Consider the following 12300-nt stretch of genomic DNA (forward strand, 5'->3'; position numbering starts at 1 on the left):
TGTGCTTTTGGATATTCTTGCTATTATTTGCACTTTAGGAACAAAAGTCTTGGTGGGCAGTAGGGGGTAATTAGTTTCTTGAGGTACTTTGGAGATAGACCTTAAAAAAGGTTTTATCTGACTGAGTATTCTTGGTGCAATGCCTCCACCTGGACTCTAGCATGGCTGATAGTCTGAATAACAGACATCATAAAATAATCAATATGGTTACTTGCACTTTCCCATGAATGGGGGGGGGGGGGGTGGGTTTCTTCAATTTAGCAGAGTAGTATTTTCTTTCTGGCATGTTACTTCATTGAATAACACTAGTTTCATACCACATGTAAATTTTTATTTGAGTTTTAACTAAATTTCCCAGGTAGCTTTATTTTGCTTATCTCTGTAGGGAACTTTTGCTGTCATTCAGTTTCTTCTTATGTGAAGTAATTGGTACCCTTTAAAGCTATGATTTCAAAGTATTCTCCCCAACACTGAACTAGCGATTATTATGCTATGTTTTCCATTTTAATTTGGCTGTGCTGACAATGTTGAGAAATGGCATAATATTTATTTATTATAAAAGACAGAAAAATAAACATTTTAAAAAACATTACATTTATGTCATTGTCCACCAATCAATGGCTTCATGCTTCATGTTTCTAGACACACACAGTCTCTCTTTTTTTCTCTCACACACGCAGTCTGCTTAGTCTAAGTACAGTAAGTGAATGCAGGTATAATGTCACCTCAAGGTTATGTCCATCATCTCATAAATACACACACACACCTCATTAAATAGCATGGCTAGAGTGAAATGGCGATGATAAAGTGAGGATCCTGTGGCTAGTAGTCTTTGGCAGTGGGAGAAGTCCTAGGTAATGTTACCGTTAGCGTTGGTTGAGTGATGGAGGCCAATTTGATTGATTGCATTTGTAGAAAACTATAAATGTGGTTATACCAAGCAAATTTATAGCAGCACTGTAATTGTATCTTTCGACTGTCATTTGTTGCACGTGCTACAAAAATCATTCTGTGCAATGGAAGATTTACCAACGTTACACCGGTCTGATACAGTTTTGCCTATACATGCGTGAGACTGAGACGCCTGTTTATTTTTGTTTTAAGTGCGTGCAGGGTGTGAGAGGGGAATCGATGTGCTTTAATTCCAGCTTGGTAGTAGTCTGTGAAATTAAAATGCACGTGTGTGTGAAGTATCCAAACAATGACACCTTCATTTCATTATGGCTGCTTTAGCAACACACCTTAACTGTGTAGTGCAGGGGTGGGCAACTAATTTCCCCAAGGGGCCACATGACAAACTGGGACTGTTGAGGAGGGCCGGACCCAAAATACCAAACTCAAGTCTGAACTCAATTCTGTTCAATTCTATTCTGTTCTTGTATAACATTAAGTAAATCATATGGTTTTGTTTACTAGTCGTAAGAACAGACGAAAATATGAGGGAGACAAAGGAAAAACAGCAATATTTAATCTATGTCCAGTATTTAATCCTCATTCTCCAAAATGATTTTTTGACATTGACATTTTTTTCAGTTTTCAAAGACTGATATAAAAAAGTACTACAATATCTATATAACTAGATGTACCGCAGAGCGGTACAAAATATGACCGCCGCCCAGTCCAGCACATTTTTTCCACAAAAAGAAATCACGCTGAAAGGCCTATATGATTCTAACTGTCTCACTAAATTGCATTATCCACACTCAATTCTCACTGGTATGTGCTAGACAACAAGTACCAAAACATGATTAGTTCATAGATTTCACATGTAAAATTCATTTTATACAACCCCACCTCCATCTTGCCTGTTCATAATTATGAGAAATTCTTGATTGTTTGTGTTATGTTTATGTTATGTGTGTGGGTGTGTGTGTGTGTGTGAGTGTGTGTGTGTGTGTGTGTGTGTGTGTGTGTGTGTGTGTGTGTGTGCGTGCCTGCGTATGTGCCTGTGCATGGAAGCGTACATATGTCTACTGTGTGAGTATGTGTCATGATTACTGTGAATGTGTGTGTGTGTGTGTATCTGTTTGTGCACATGTGTGCACATGAACTGGGTTAACATGACCCCTGGAGGCAAATATACGGAAAAATGGTCATCCTAGGCCCTACAGTTCTCAAGATATTCACAGAGAACTGTGTCTGGCCTACCCTCCTTTCGGGGGGTCCAGTCCAGCGGGGGGGCTACAGATCAAAACGAAAAATGACAGTTCCATGCTATCCATGTGGGGGTACATGCCCACCAAGTTTTGTGTACCCCGGTCTTTCAGTGTCCCGGGAATCCTTGTTGGTGTACGTCACTAAATGTACACATAAATTGTTTTATTGTAAGGCCCCCCATGAACGAAAGTACACAAAACTTGGCATGCATTCGGAGGGTGTCATAATGATCCTACACTTTCAATTTCGTGCAGTTTTGACCATGTCAGCCAGAGATATTGTGATGAAAACACCTAATTTTTTGCTTTTTAATTTTTAACTAGGTGGCGCTATACATGAAATAAGTGGTAATGGGATGGGTTGACATGGCCCCTTGAGATCAACATACAAAAAAAAGGTGGACCTCCTAGGCCCTACGGTTCTCGAGATATTCACAGAAAACTGTCTCCGGCCACCTACAGGCCAGTTGGTGTATAGTAACATAAATTAATTTATTGTGTGGCCCCCCATGAACGGAATTCCACGAAACTTGGCGTGCATTCAGAGGGTGTCATAATGATCCTACACTTCCAATTTCGTGCAGTTTTGACTATGTTAGGTCACAGATACCTGCGATTACAACACCTCATTTTTACTTTTTTGTGTTTAACTAGGTGGCGCTATACATGAAATGAGTGGTTATGGAATGGGTTGACATGGCCCCTTGAGATCAACATACAAAAAAAAAATGGTCCTCCTAAACCTTACGGTTCTCGAGATATTCACAGAAAACTGTGTCTGCCCTACCCTCCTTTCGGGGGGTGCAGTCCAGCGGGGGGGCTACAGATCAAAACGAAAAACGATGGTTCCATGCTATCCATATGGGGTTACATGCCCACCAAGTTTCGTCTACCCCGGTCTTTCAGTGTCCCGGGAATCATTGACAGAAATTTGGACATGCGAAAAAGAAAAAAAAAAAAAAAAAAAAAAAAAAAAATCTGACTAAACCTATATGACCGCCGCTTCGCAGCGCGGCGGTCATAATTAGGCTAGGTCATGAAACCGATAGGCCTGTGCCACCATTTCATCAACACTTAGCAATATTTCATCATTAAATCATTACCATCATTAAATTAACTCTATGCAGAATTAGACTACGAAAATGTGGAGCAGACAATAGTAGGCTGTCATTAGTTAATCAACATGTACAAAGAAAACTTTTTTAAAAATGTAGGCTATTTTTTGCTTTAACTTTATGCACATAACTGTGATTGGTCAACTCGCTCTGTGTGTTGAGCCGGCTGCTTCAAGCAACCTGTGGGTAGTAGCATCATACTAGTTCGCTAACATAAGCTTTGCAAATAAACTCAGACATATTTTGGTTACAATTACGGGGTTATCCGATTGTAAACTGTCTATCTGCCAGTAACGCTTCGTATCGCCAACGAGCAGCAGTAGGAGTTCCAGTCGTTCTAACAACTTTGCGGTGGTGAGCGACGCAGACATAAGAGACACAAAACTTTGAAAGGTTTACGCCGACGTAAAGGCAACTGCATTGTGTCGACGCAGAAGCATAAATTCTGTTCACCAGCACATCAGTGAGGGTGTTTACGTCGTATGCATCCACGCACAAATGTATGGGCGTACAAATAGCAGTCGCTTTCAAAATAAAAACAACGATATTGATTTGCATGCTTTATCTCTATGCTAGGCTCTTGACTATTGTTCTTTCACGGACCTTACGCGGGCCGGTCAGGGAAAGCCCACGGGCCGGATGTGGCCCGCGGGCCGTATGTTGCCCATGTATGGTGTAGTGGGTCCCATTTAGAAGTGGCTACTTCATTCGCGCTTTCCTTGACTCATGGAGCTGCGTGAATTTTATTACAACTTTTCGCCACGATATGGCAGTTTAAGTCCGCTTGCTACTGTAAGGCGTAAGCCATTGGTTTCCAAAGGAGATTTTATTTGTGTCGCCAGCATAGCCTATTGACAATTTATGTTGTAAATAGGCCTACCTTATAAGCCTACCTGTAGCTTAGGGAAGCTAACAGCTTTCTATTAGGATCTAGTTTGTTAGTTACAGTTTTGTCATAACTCCCTGATGCATTTTTGCATTTAGAATAGCCAGAGCGTGAACAATATCGGGTGCCTATGGACTAGGCTTGGTGAACCCAGCCTGATCTGCCCGCTATTTATTTTTTGATTTCTTAAACAATTGAGCTTGGTCTGGTGAAAGCCAGACTAGCCATGGACCTCAGTTACACAATGCAAGGGAACATCAGCCTATATTTGCACGAACAATAACGGACAACATCTCTTCAACTTTGGCCCGTTAAAATGTGTATGAACAGTCTAGCGACACATTTCATCAAGGCCCATTTGGACATGTCAGTTATTTGCACCACTAGATGTAAAACAGCATTTCGTTTCACACTACTGTTACTTAATTTGTGCATTAACAATAACGTTTCAGACTACTGTTACTTAATTTGTGCATTGACAATAAAGTATTACATGAACTAAAGATGACTAAAATCTTATGTAGAAGAAGAAACATTCACAAAAAATCCATCCATCCAAAAATGACCTTTGTTTTTGATAGCTGTTGAAAACGGCATGGAACTGACAGAGATGATTTTGTTCATAAATAAATAATAAATAAATAAATAAACATTATGCTGATACCTTTTGCTTTTCCCAAATACAATGTAGCCTACAGGTGTAAGTGACCTTTCATCAATCCAGTTGCAATGGATGAACTGTGATGAACTGCCCTACTTGTGATTGTTTAGAGATTTTAAAGGTTTTATAACAATGCTACATCTTCTTTGGCTATTCTACAATCTATTCACCTTTTCAGCACCAGTAGGCTACTTTCTGTGCAGCCGCACACACACACTCAGGCATGCCAAACAAGCATACACAAAAGTTTCAAGAGTGGGGGATGGAGTAAAATATGGAGACAAATTGAAGTGTGATTTATTTTCGCGGAACGGATGTACAGGACTGAGCGGCGGTCATATTTTGTACCGCTATGCGGTACATCTAGTTTAAAATGGATTCATCATATGTTCCTTTGTCATTTCTTTGATAGATTTTCTGGAACATTTCTGGTGTTTGGACACACCTGTTCATTGTTAGCACAGTTTCATTGTTGACTAGAAACTCCTGTTCCATCATTCTTCCTCTAGCCTTTTCATGTGTGTAACCTCGCCATTCTCTCTTACTTGCCTCCTTTGATGTTAAATTGACAAATTCTTCCTTGCTTCCTTGTTCCATGTTAAAGTCATCAGAACACTCCTAATTTTGACTGAAATGAAGTTTCATACAATTCTGTAAAGGAAATCAACAGATAAATGTGCTCTTATTTTACTGTGACCTGAGCAGAGTTGGAGAGCACATTAAGTAATAGAAGATTGCTGATAGTTGAACTACATTCATATTTGCATGGTGATTTGAGTAGTTAAATGATGCAGATGCATAGCAGTCAAGTCTGGTTGGGCAGCAACAGTGAACAGGAACAGGATGAAGAATAGCATGATGGTGATGAATGGTAATAATGGCACACTCTACCTTGTGCTTTTGGATATTATTGCTATTATTTGCACTTTAGGAACAAAAGTCTTGGTGGGCAGTAGGGGGTAATTAGTTTCTTGAGGTACTTTGGAGATAGACCTTAAAAAAGGTTTTATCTGACTGAGTATTCTTGGTGCAATGCCTCCACCTAGACTCTAGCATGGCTGATAGTCTGAATAACAGACATCATAAAATAATCAATATGGTTACTTGCACTTTCCCATGAATGGGGGGGGGGGGGGGGGTTCTTCAATTTAGCAGAGTAGTATTTTCTTTCTGGCATGTTAATTCATTGAATAACACTAGTTTCATACCACATGTACATTTTTATTTGAGTTTTAACTAAATTTCCCAGGTAGCTTTATTTGGCTTATCTCTGTAGGGAACTTTTGCTGTCATTCAGTTTCTTCTAATGTGAAGTAATTGGTACCCATGATTTAGTAGTATTCTCCCCAACACTGAACTAGCGATTATTATGCTATGTTTTCCATTTTAATTTGGCTGTGCTGACAATGTTGAGAAATGGCATAATATTTATTTATTATAAAAGACAGAAAAAATTTTTTTTTAAAAATTTTAAAAAACATTTATGTCATTGTCCACCAATCAATGGCTTCATGCTTCATGTTTCTAGACACACACAGTCTCTCTTTTTTTTGTCTCACACACGCAGTCTGCTTAGTCTAAGTACAGTAAGTGAATGCAGGTATAATGTCACCTCAAGGTTATGTCCATCATCTCATAAATACACACACACACACACCTCATTAAATAGCATGGCTAGAGTGAAATGGCGATGATAAAGTGAGGATCCTGTGGCTAGTAGTCTTTGGCAGTGGGAGAAGTCAGTGCATTGTCTCAACACAGCTCAGGTGGGGTGGGGCTTCACCAGGGAGGACTCACATCATCCCGATGGCCAGGACACCGAGGAGGATCAATACAGCTGTGTGAAAAAAAAGTGATTGATGGAAATTTTACATTGACTCAGGAATCTAAACGTCTCGCTTGTCCAGCAGCAGCGATTTTGTTGTAAACAAAATCAATTCAAGGGAGCTCAGAAAATGTGGATGACTGCTCATCTGCACACAAACGTATAAAGCCCACCCAAACGTTTGATTGGCCAGAAAACATCTTAACCAGGCATATAAATTTCGCAATGGAGCGACTCCAGACACAGACCTCAAATTTTGTGGGCAGGATAAATTCACACTGGCTCCCAGACTACCTTTACCTTGGACCACAAGCACAACACGTGGATACATAACTGGCTAGATAGAGGAAGTGGACAGATAGAGACTCTTACGGCTCCCACACACAGCTGCGTGCTTCGCGTTGCTGGAGACGCATCCCATTCACTTTACATGGGCTCACGTGATCCGTTGCCGAACTGAATTGTGGGTCCGTCGTGTCGCGTTTCTCCCGCCGCTCGCGTTGAGGAGTTCAGCTGTTGCTGCACTGACAGACGGCACCGGCCAATCAAGCCAATCTACGGACGGCACCAACCAATCACATTACGGTTTTACTTCAAGTCATTTGCATAGCTACCGTCGGGAACACCCACTGGCATGCATTGACGGAACGCAGATGTGTGTGGGAGCCGTTACCTTGTGAAAGACCGTGCTGCAGAGAAATGTTGGCCCCTGAGGTTGTTGTGGTGGTGGCAGTGGTGGTGGTGACAGTAGAGGCGTTTGTTGAGTTTGTGCTAGGAGCAACAGTTGTTGCTGTGTTGCTGCTAGTGTGCAGTGACTGTTCGCACAGTCGGGTTTGAAAGTGAACCTGTGGATTTACATGAGAATGGGTTGAATGCTATGGTCTGTAGTGTGGTGGAGATATCACTTAGGCCTACAACATGGCTCTGTACAAAAACTGTAGGTTATAAAAAAAGTGTGTGTGTGTGTTGTATATTTACCATCAGCAGAAACAGTCCCATTGGCCAGTACAATTGAAAAGGTGGTTGCAGCATTGGCACGGGATGTTGCGTTCAGGCCAATCACGTCAAACACACACTGGATGGTGGTTTGATTGATTGAAGCACTGACATTTGCAATGCTTGACTATGGAGACAAAGAGATAGGAGTCACTTTTTTATCCGGTATAGTTGATATATAAAATATGAATAGTGTAAATTAATAAATGTGATTTAATATTGTTTTGTACTCACTACGTCACTTTGAGTGGTTAGTGCACTGTTGTTCAGCAGGGCAAAGACAAACAGGACAGCAGAGTTGTTGTTAGCGCAAATGTAGGTTTTGTCGTTGCCTCCCTGTAGGAATTAACAAGAACATAAACACTATACATCAATGTATTGAACAAAATTCACAATGGTGAATGTGAATCCGGTTCAAACTCATAAGAGGTTGTTGGATGAGAAGGGAAAAAAAAGAAAAAAAACCACGCGTGCGCAGCTTTGCGAAGGTAGGCCTATCCATGGGTTTCATCCGGTCCCTTTCCACAGGTGTATTAATCAAGCATCATGCAGTCTGCATTGATAATCAAGGTGCTTGATTTTATACACCTGTGGAAAGGGATGTGATGAAACCCATGAATTCACGCGTTCACTTGAAAGACGTAGCCTATCTGATATGCATGAAGAAGGGAAATGTAGGCCTACTTACCGCACTGTCGTCAGTTGATAGAGCTACGGCGATGTAGCCGCTGGACTCTCCTCGGAGTTCAAAATTCAGGTTGCCGTTGCCATCGGACTTTGTGGAGACGAACAGACATGAGCTATCCGTCACGGGGTTGCAGGACACTGGATCAGAGAAACATGCGCGACTTGTCCCACAGGTGGAGTTGGTCACGGTCGTCTGAGAAAGAAATAGATTTTTAACAACATTTAATAATCAGAAAGAATTGCAAGACAGAGTCGGCATTTCTGCTTGAAGGCCAATATGGTTTCTTTGTTTTAATCGAAACATGTCTTTTAAGTAGGGCTGTCAAAATAACTGATTAATTTCGATTAATTAATTTGAGAAAAAATAACTGATTAAAATAATTAGCGCAGATTAATCGATTCCGTATGACCTTTGACCCGAGCCGTTCTAGTCAGTAAAAATTAGACTGTAAAATGAAGGAGAGAGAAGAAAAACGTGCTGCCTGGATCATTGATTGGAACATTTACTTTTAAAAAACGGCCTGATGGTGTTGATAAAAAATAAAGTGTTGAAAATAAAGTCCTCTGCAATGTCTGCAGCAAGGAATTTGCATATCACCGGAGTTCATCAACTCTATAATCGCACATCAATGCAAAGTGTTGATATTGAGGGGAGTGGTAATTTATTTTCATTGTGTCCCCATAATATCTGTGGCCTGAAATGCCTTGTATGTGAAAAAAAAAACTTTATTTTGAATTTGAAGCACTTTGAATTTATTTCCTCAGCATATTAGGTCATATCATAGATTATTATGGCAATTATTTGAACAGTGAAAATAATAATAAAAGAGTTTTTGAACTTTAATGTGATTATTCAATGATTCATTTGAATTTAAATATTTTAAATACTTTCACAGCAAAAATTATATATGCGATTAATTTAGATGAATTAATCACAGAGTATGTAATTAATTAGATTAATTTTTTTAATCGATTGACAGCCCTACTTTTAAGACACTTCTGAGTAGGCCTACAGTAGCGCATATTTACAGCATTAGGGAAAACATGAACGTAAATAGAAGACAAATCAGACAAAAACTTACATTGAGTGTGGACACAGTAACAGTGGACGCCTGCGCTGCGGCCAGCATCACACAAGAAAGTCCAAGAAAAATGCGGAAAAGTCTATCCATCTCTCTGTGAAGGAACATTCAATTATTATTATTATTTCCACAATTCTATATTATTTAAAATAACTTATACATAGGTGTATGTATATGTTCTAACAACTTCGTTTTCTATTATTAGCCTATTGCCGATTGATCCCATGAAGATGACAGTTAACGTAGCAACAGCATAAATAGACAACATATGATATCTAAAACGCCAACATGGAGCCAACAGTATGAAGATGGCCTTAAACGGTCACCAGACTTCATATCCAATATTGCAGATTAAAGGGAGGAAATTCAAGACATTTACCGAGCTAATAAATAGAGGCAAACTAACGTTACCAGAATAACTAGTCTATATAAAGAGTTCACTTACCAAAAATTATTCTTTGTCTTGCTTAAATATATGTGTAAAATTCTGAGTTGGCTTGTATTCGCTCCACAGATGGGCTGCGCGTTGTTCACCAAGTGCACTGGGTGCTGAGTCTGAGGGGTGGACTTTGGGTGGGTCTCAAAGTGTCATGGAAAGAAGTGAGATCGAGTTACGTCCAGGCTTCACTTATTTAACAGACCAGCACAGTGTCAAATCTCTCAATTATAGCCGAAACTTGGTGGGCATAGCCCCACAAGAATATAGTATACAACCATTGTTTTCGTTTTGATCCGTCACCACCCCCCTGGATCTGGATGGGAAGACTAGGGAGAATTAATCTCTGAATTACAGATAAAGTAAGGTTGATTTCATAAAGTTGGTGAATCACGACAGCCATAACCTCACTGCAACATTGTTTCATGTCCCCCTCCTGAACGCAGAATAAACCTGACAAACCTGCACCTACAAGGCCATGTCTTGTTGAATGTTTCTGTTTACTGATCACATGTAAGTAGAAGAAAAAAAAATCCTGAATGAAACCACAAGGACTCTTTGTGCTCCCTGCCAGGTGCACAGTGCCCTTACTAGTAGCCGACTGTAACATGACCCTGCATCTCATGACACACGTCTGTCCGGTTCTTCATGCTCTCCGATACCCATCGCCAGGGGCGCAGGAGATATTTTGAAAGTGAGGGGGACCAAATTGTGAACACAAACCCATAGTGAGATCAGATTTCCAGATATCGGATCGCCACCTCTGGCCCACTTTCGACCATCATCTTTTAAACTTGCCAGAATATTAAGATAATACCATTGATTGTTTTCAAAATATTTTTTGATAAAAAATACTGTAAAAATGGTCGAAACTGTGAGATGAGCACAACGCCAGATCTGCCCTCAGACCAGCTTCTTGCTACGTGCAATTCTACTTTTATTTATTTATTTTAGATTTATTTCACACTACTTGGGCCAATGGTAGAATACTCTAAAAGCAACATGATGTTGATATTTTATGAAGCCATGAATGAATCATCATGCCTATGATCCAAACATAGACTACATGATCAAACCTAGCCTAGTTAGGCCTACAGTACCTAAATTGTCTGGTATAAACCAAATCAACTCTCCACTCTGTGTTTGCAGTTAATATTTATGCAACGTTAGAACATGTTGGCTTAACAAGTTACCAGAACACACAGAAAATTGCAACAGAAAGTTGCCTTTATAATCAACTATTTGTTCCAACAGCATTTAAACAAAGCATTTATAAAATTGAAAATATATATATATATATTACATAAGAAGTAAAATAAAATTCTGTTACTGTAACTGTACCACATTATCCCAAGCTACAAAGAGCTCCCCACGTCTGTGACAGGCAGACGTGACACCGCTAAATTCTCAGCTTGTTTATACCCCACACTGAACACGTAAGAAACGCCCATCACTCTGGGGTGTGGTAGCCTACTCTCTGGGATTTATGCACCAAGGTAACTGAAGTATCCAATTTGTGTCTTGAAATTATGTTTGAAATAAATGTCTTAGAACAAAAACATTGGGTATAGACTTGTATTTTATAGTTAGGCTAGTGAAAACGAGTTGATCAGATAATGTCATGTTGAACAGGAGACTAGGCTACCATAAATCCTCAAATTATGCCCGGGATTGATTCTATTTATAGCAGGTAGCCTACCCGTATTTGCATATACCATACAACAATTGCCATCAGTCCACCAGCACTAAAAGACATTGCTTCGATTTAGGTCAATTAAATAACACCTCTTCTTAATATTTTATTATATTGTTGGTTGGATTAATAAAGTCGTTTTCCTACCATGGGTCTCCAACACACGTTCTCAAGCTCATTGTCTTGCCGCCCCTTTCAAGCTAATTGCCAGAGGCTGAAGCCTACTACATTTAAACACAATTGTTGCGTGACTCAAGGCATTTCAGTCTACGAATTTAATAAAAAGTAGCCGACTAAATCATGCATAATTAAACAATAACTCAATTTAGGCTACTTGGCTATGCAAAAAGGTTTCTATTACAGCACAACCCCTATTCAATGAATGGCTGCCTTGTCTCGCAATAAACAACGGTGGAAATCCTGACACTTTTTCAAATGCATGAAACATAAGAGTGAACCATCAAATATCTCCCAGATTTCAGTGCCCATCAGTCCCAACATTTAGCAATATAATCAAATAGTCCAAAAGTAAATTAAATCCCAAACCAAACCGAAAATGTTATGCTTTTGATAGCCTACCAGTATGCCGCTCCAAACGAAACGCATCTCTAATGATGGTTGTTAGTAGGGCTGTAACGATTTACGATTCGAAACCGAAATCGCGACATTCATATCCACGATACTGTGTCGCGGTGTGAAAAGGCAGAATCGCGACACACCCTTTCTAGTGTTTCACTCAGTGCATTGCAGCTTAGGCAGCCGC

General features: G+C 39.9%; 2 long non-coding RNA genes across 4 annotated transcripts; both read right to left on the reverse strand.

Annotated features, from left to right (window-relative positions):
• Nucleotides 1–6324: 6324 nt before the first annotated feature.
• Nucleotides 6325–7972, reverse strand: LOC143128002 (uncharacterized). Of its 3 annotated transcripts, XR_012987772.1 has the most exons (5): nucleotides 7874–7972; nucleotides 7622–7766; nucleotides 7317–7488; nucleotides 7016–7198; nucleotides 6325–6655 (listed from the first exon to the last, which is right to left on the reverse strand). It is a non-coding gene; the product is annotated as an uncharacterized LOC143128002 (long non-coding RNA). The 3 variants fall into 3 exon arrangements; XR_012987773.1 differs by lacking the exon at nucleotides 7016–7198 and having other exon boundaries at nucleotides 6641–6655; XR_012987771.1 differs by lacking the exon at nucleotides 6325–6655 and having other exon boundaries at nucleotides 7000–7198.
• A 360-nt stretch (nucleotides 7973–8332) lies between these two features.
• Nucleotides 8333–11196, reverse strand: LOC143128003 (uncharacterized). Its single transcript, XR_012987774.1, has 3 exons — nucleotides 9854–11196; nucleotides 9409–9502; nucleotides 8333–8519 (listed from the first exon to the last, which is right to left on the reverse strand). It is a non-coding gene; the product is annotated as an uncharacterized LOC143128003 (long non-coding RNA).
• Nucleotides 11197–12300: the final 1104 nt, after the last annotated feature.

The sequence above is a fragment of the Alosa pseudoharengus genome, unplaced genomic scaffold, assembly GCF_046254945.1.
Source record: "Alosa pseudoharengus isolate Yale_2024_CS ecotype anadromous, Long Island Sound unplaced genomic scaffold, YU_APseudo_1.1 YU_APseudo_1.1_scf_17, whole genome shotgun sequence".
Taxonomy (NCBI): domain Eukaryota; kingdom Metazoa; phylum Chordata; class Actinopteri; order Clupeiformes; family Clupeidae; genus Alosa; species Alosa pseudoharengus.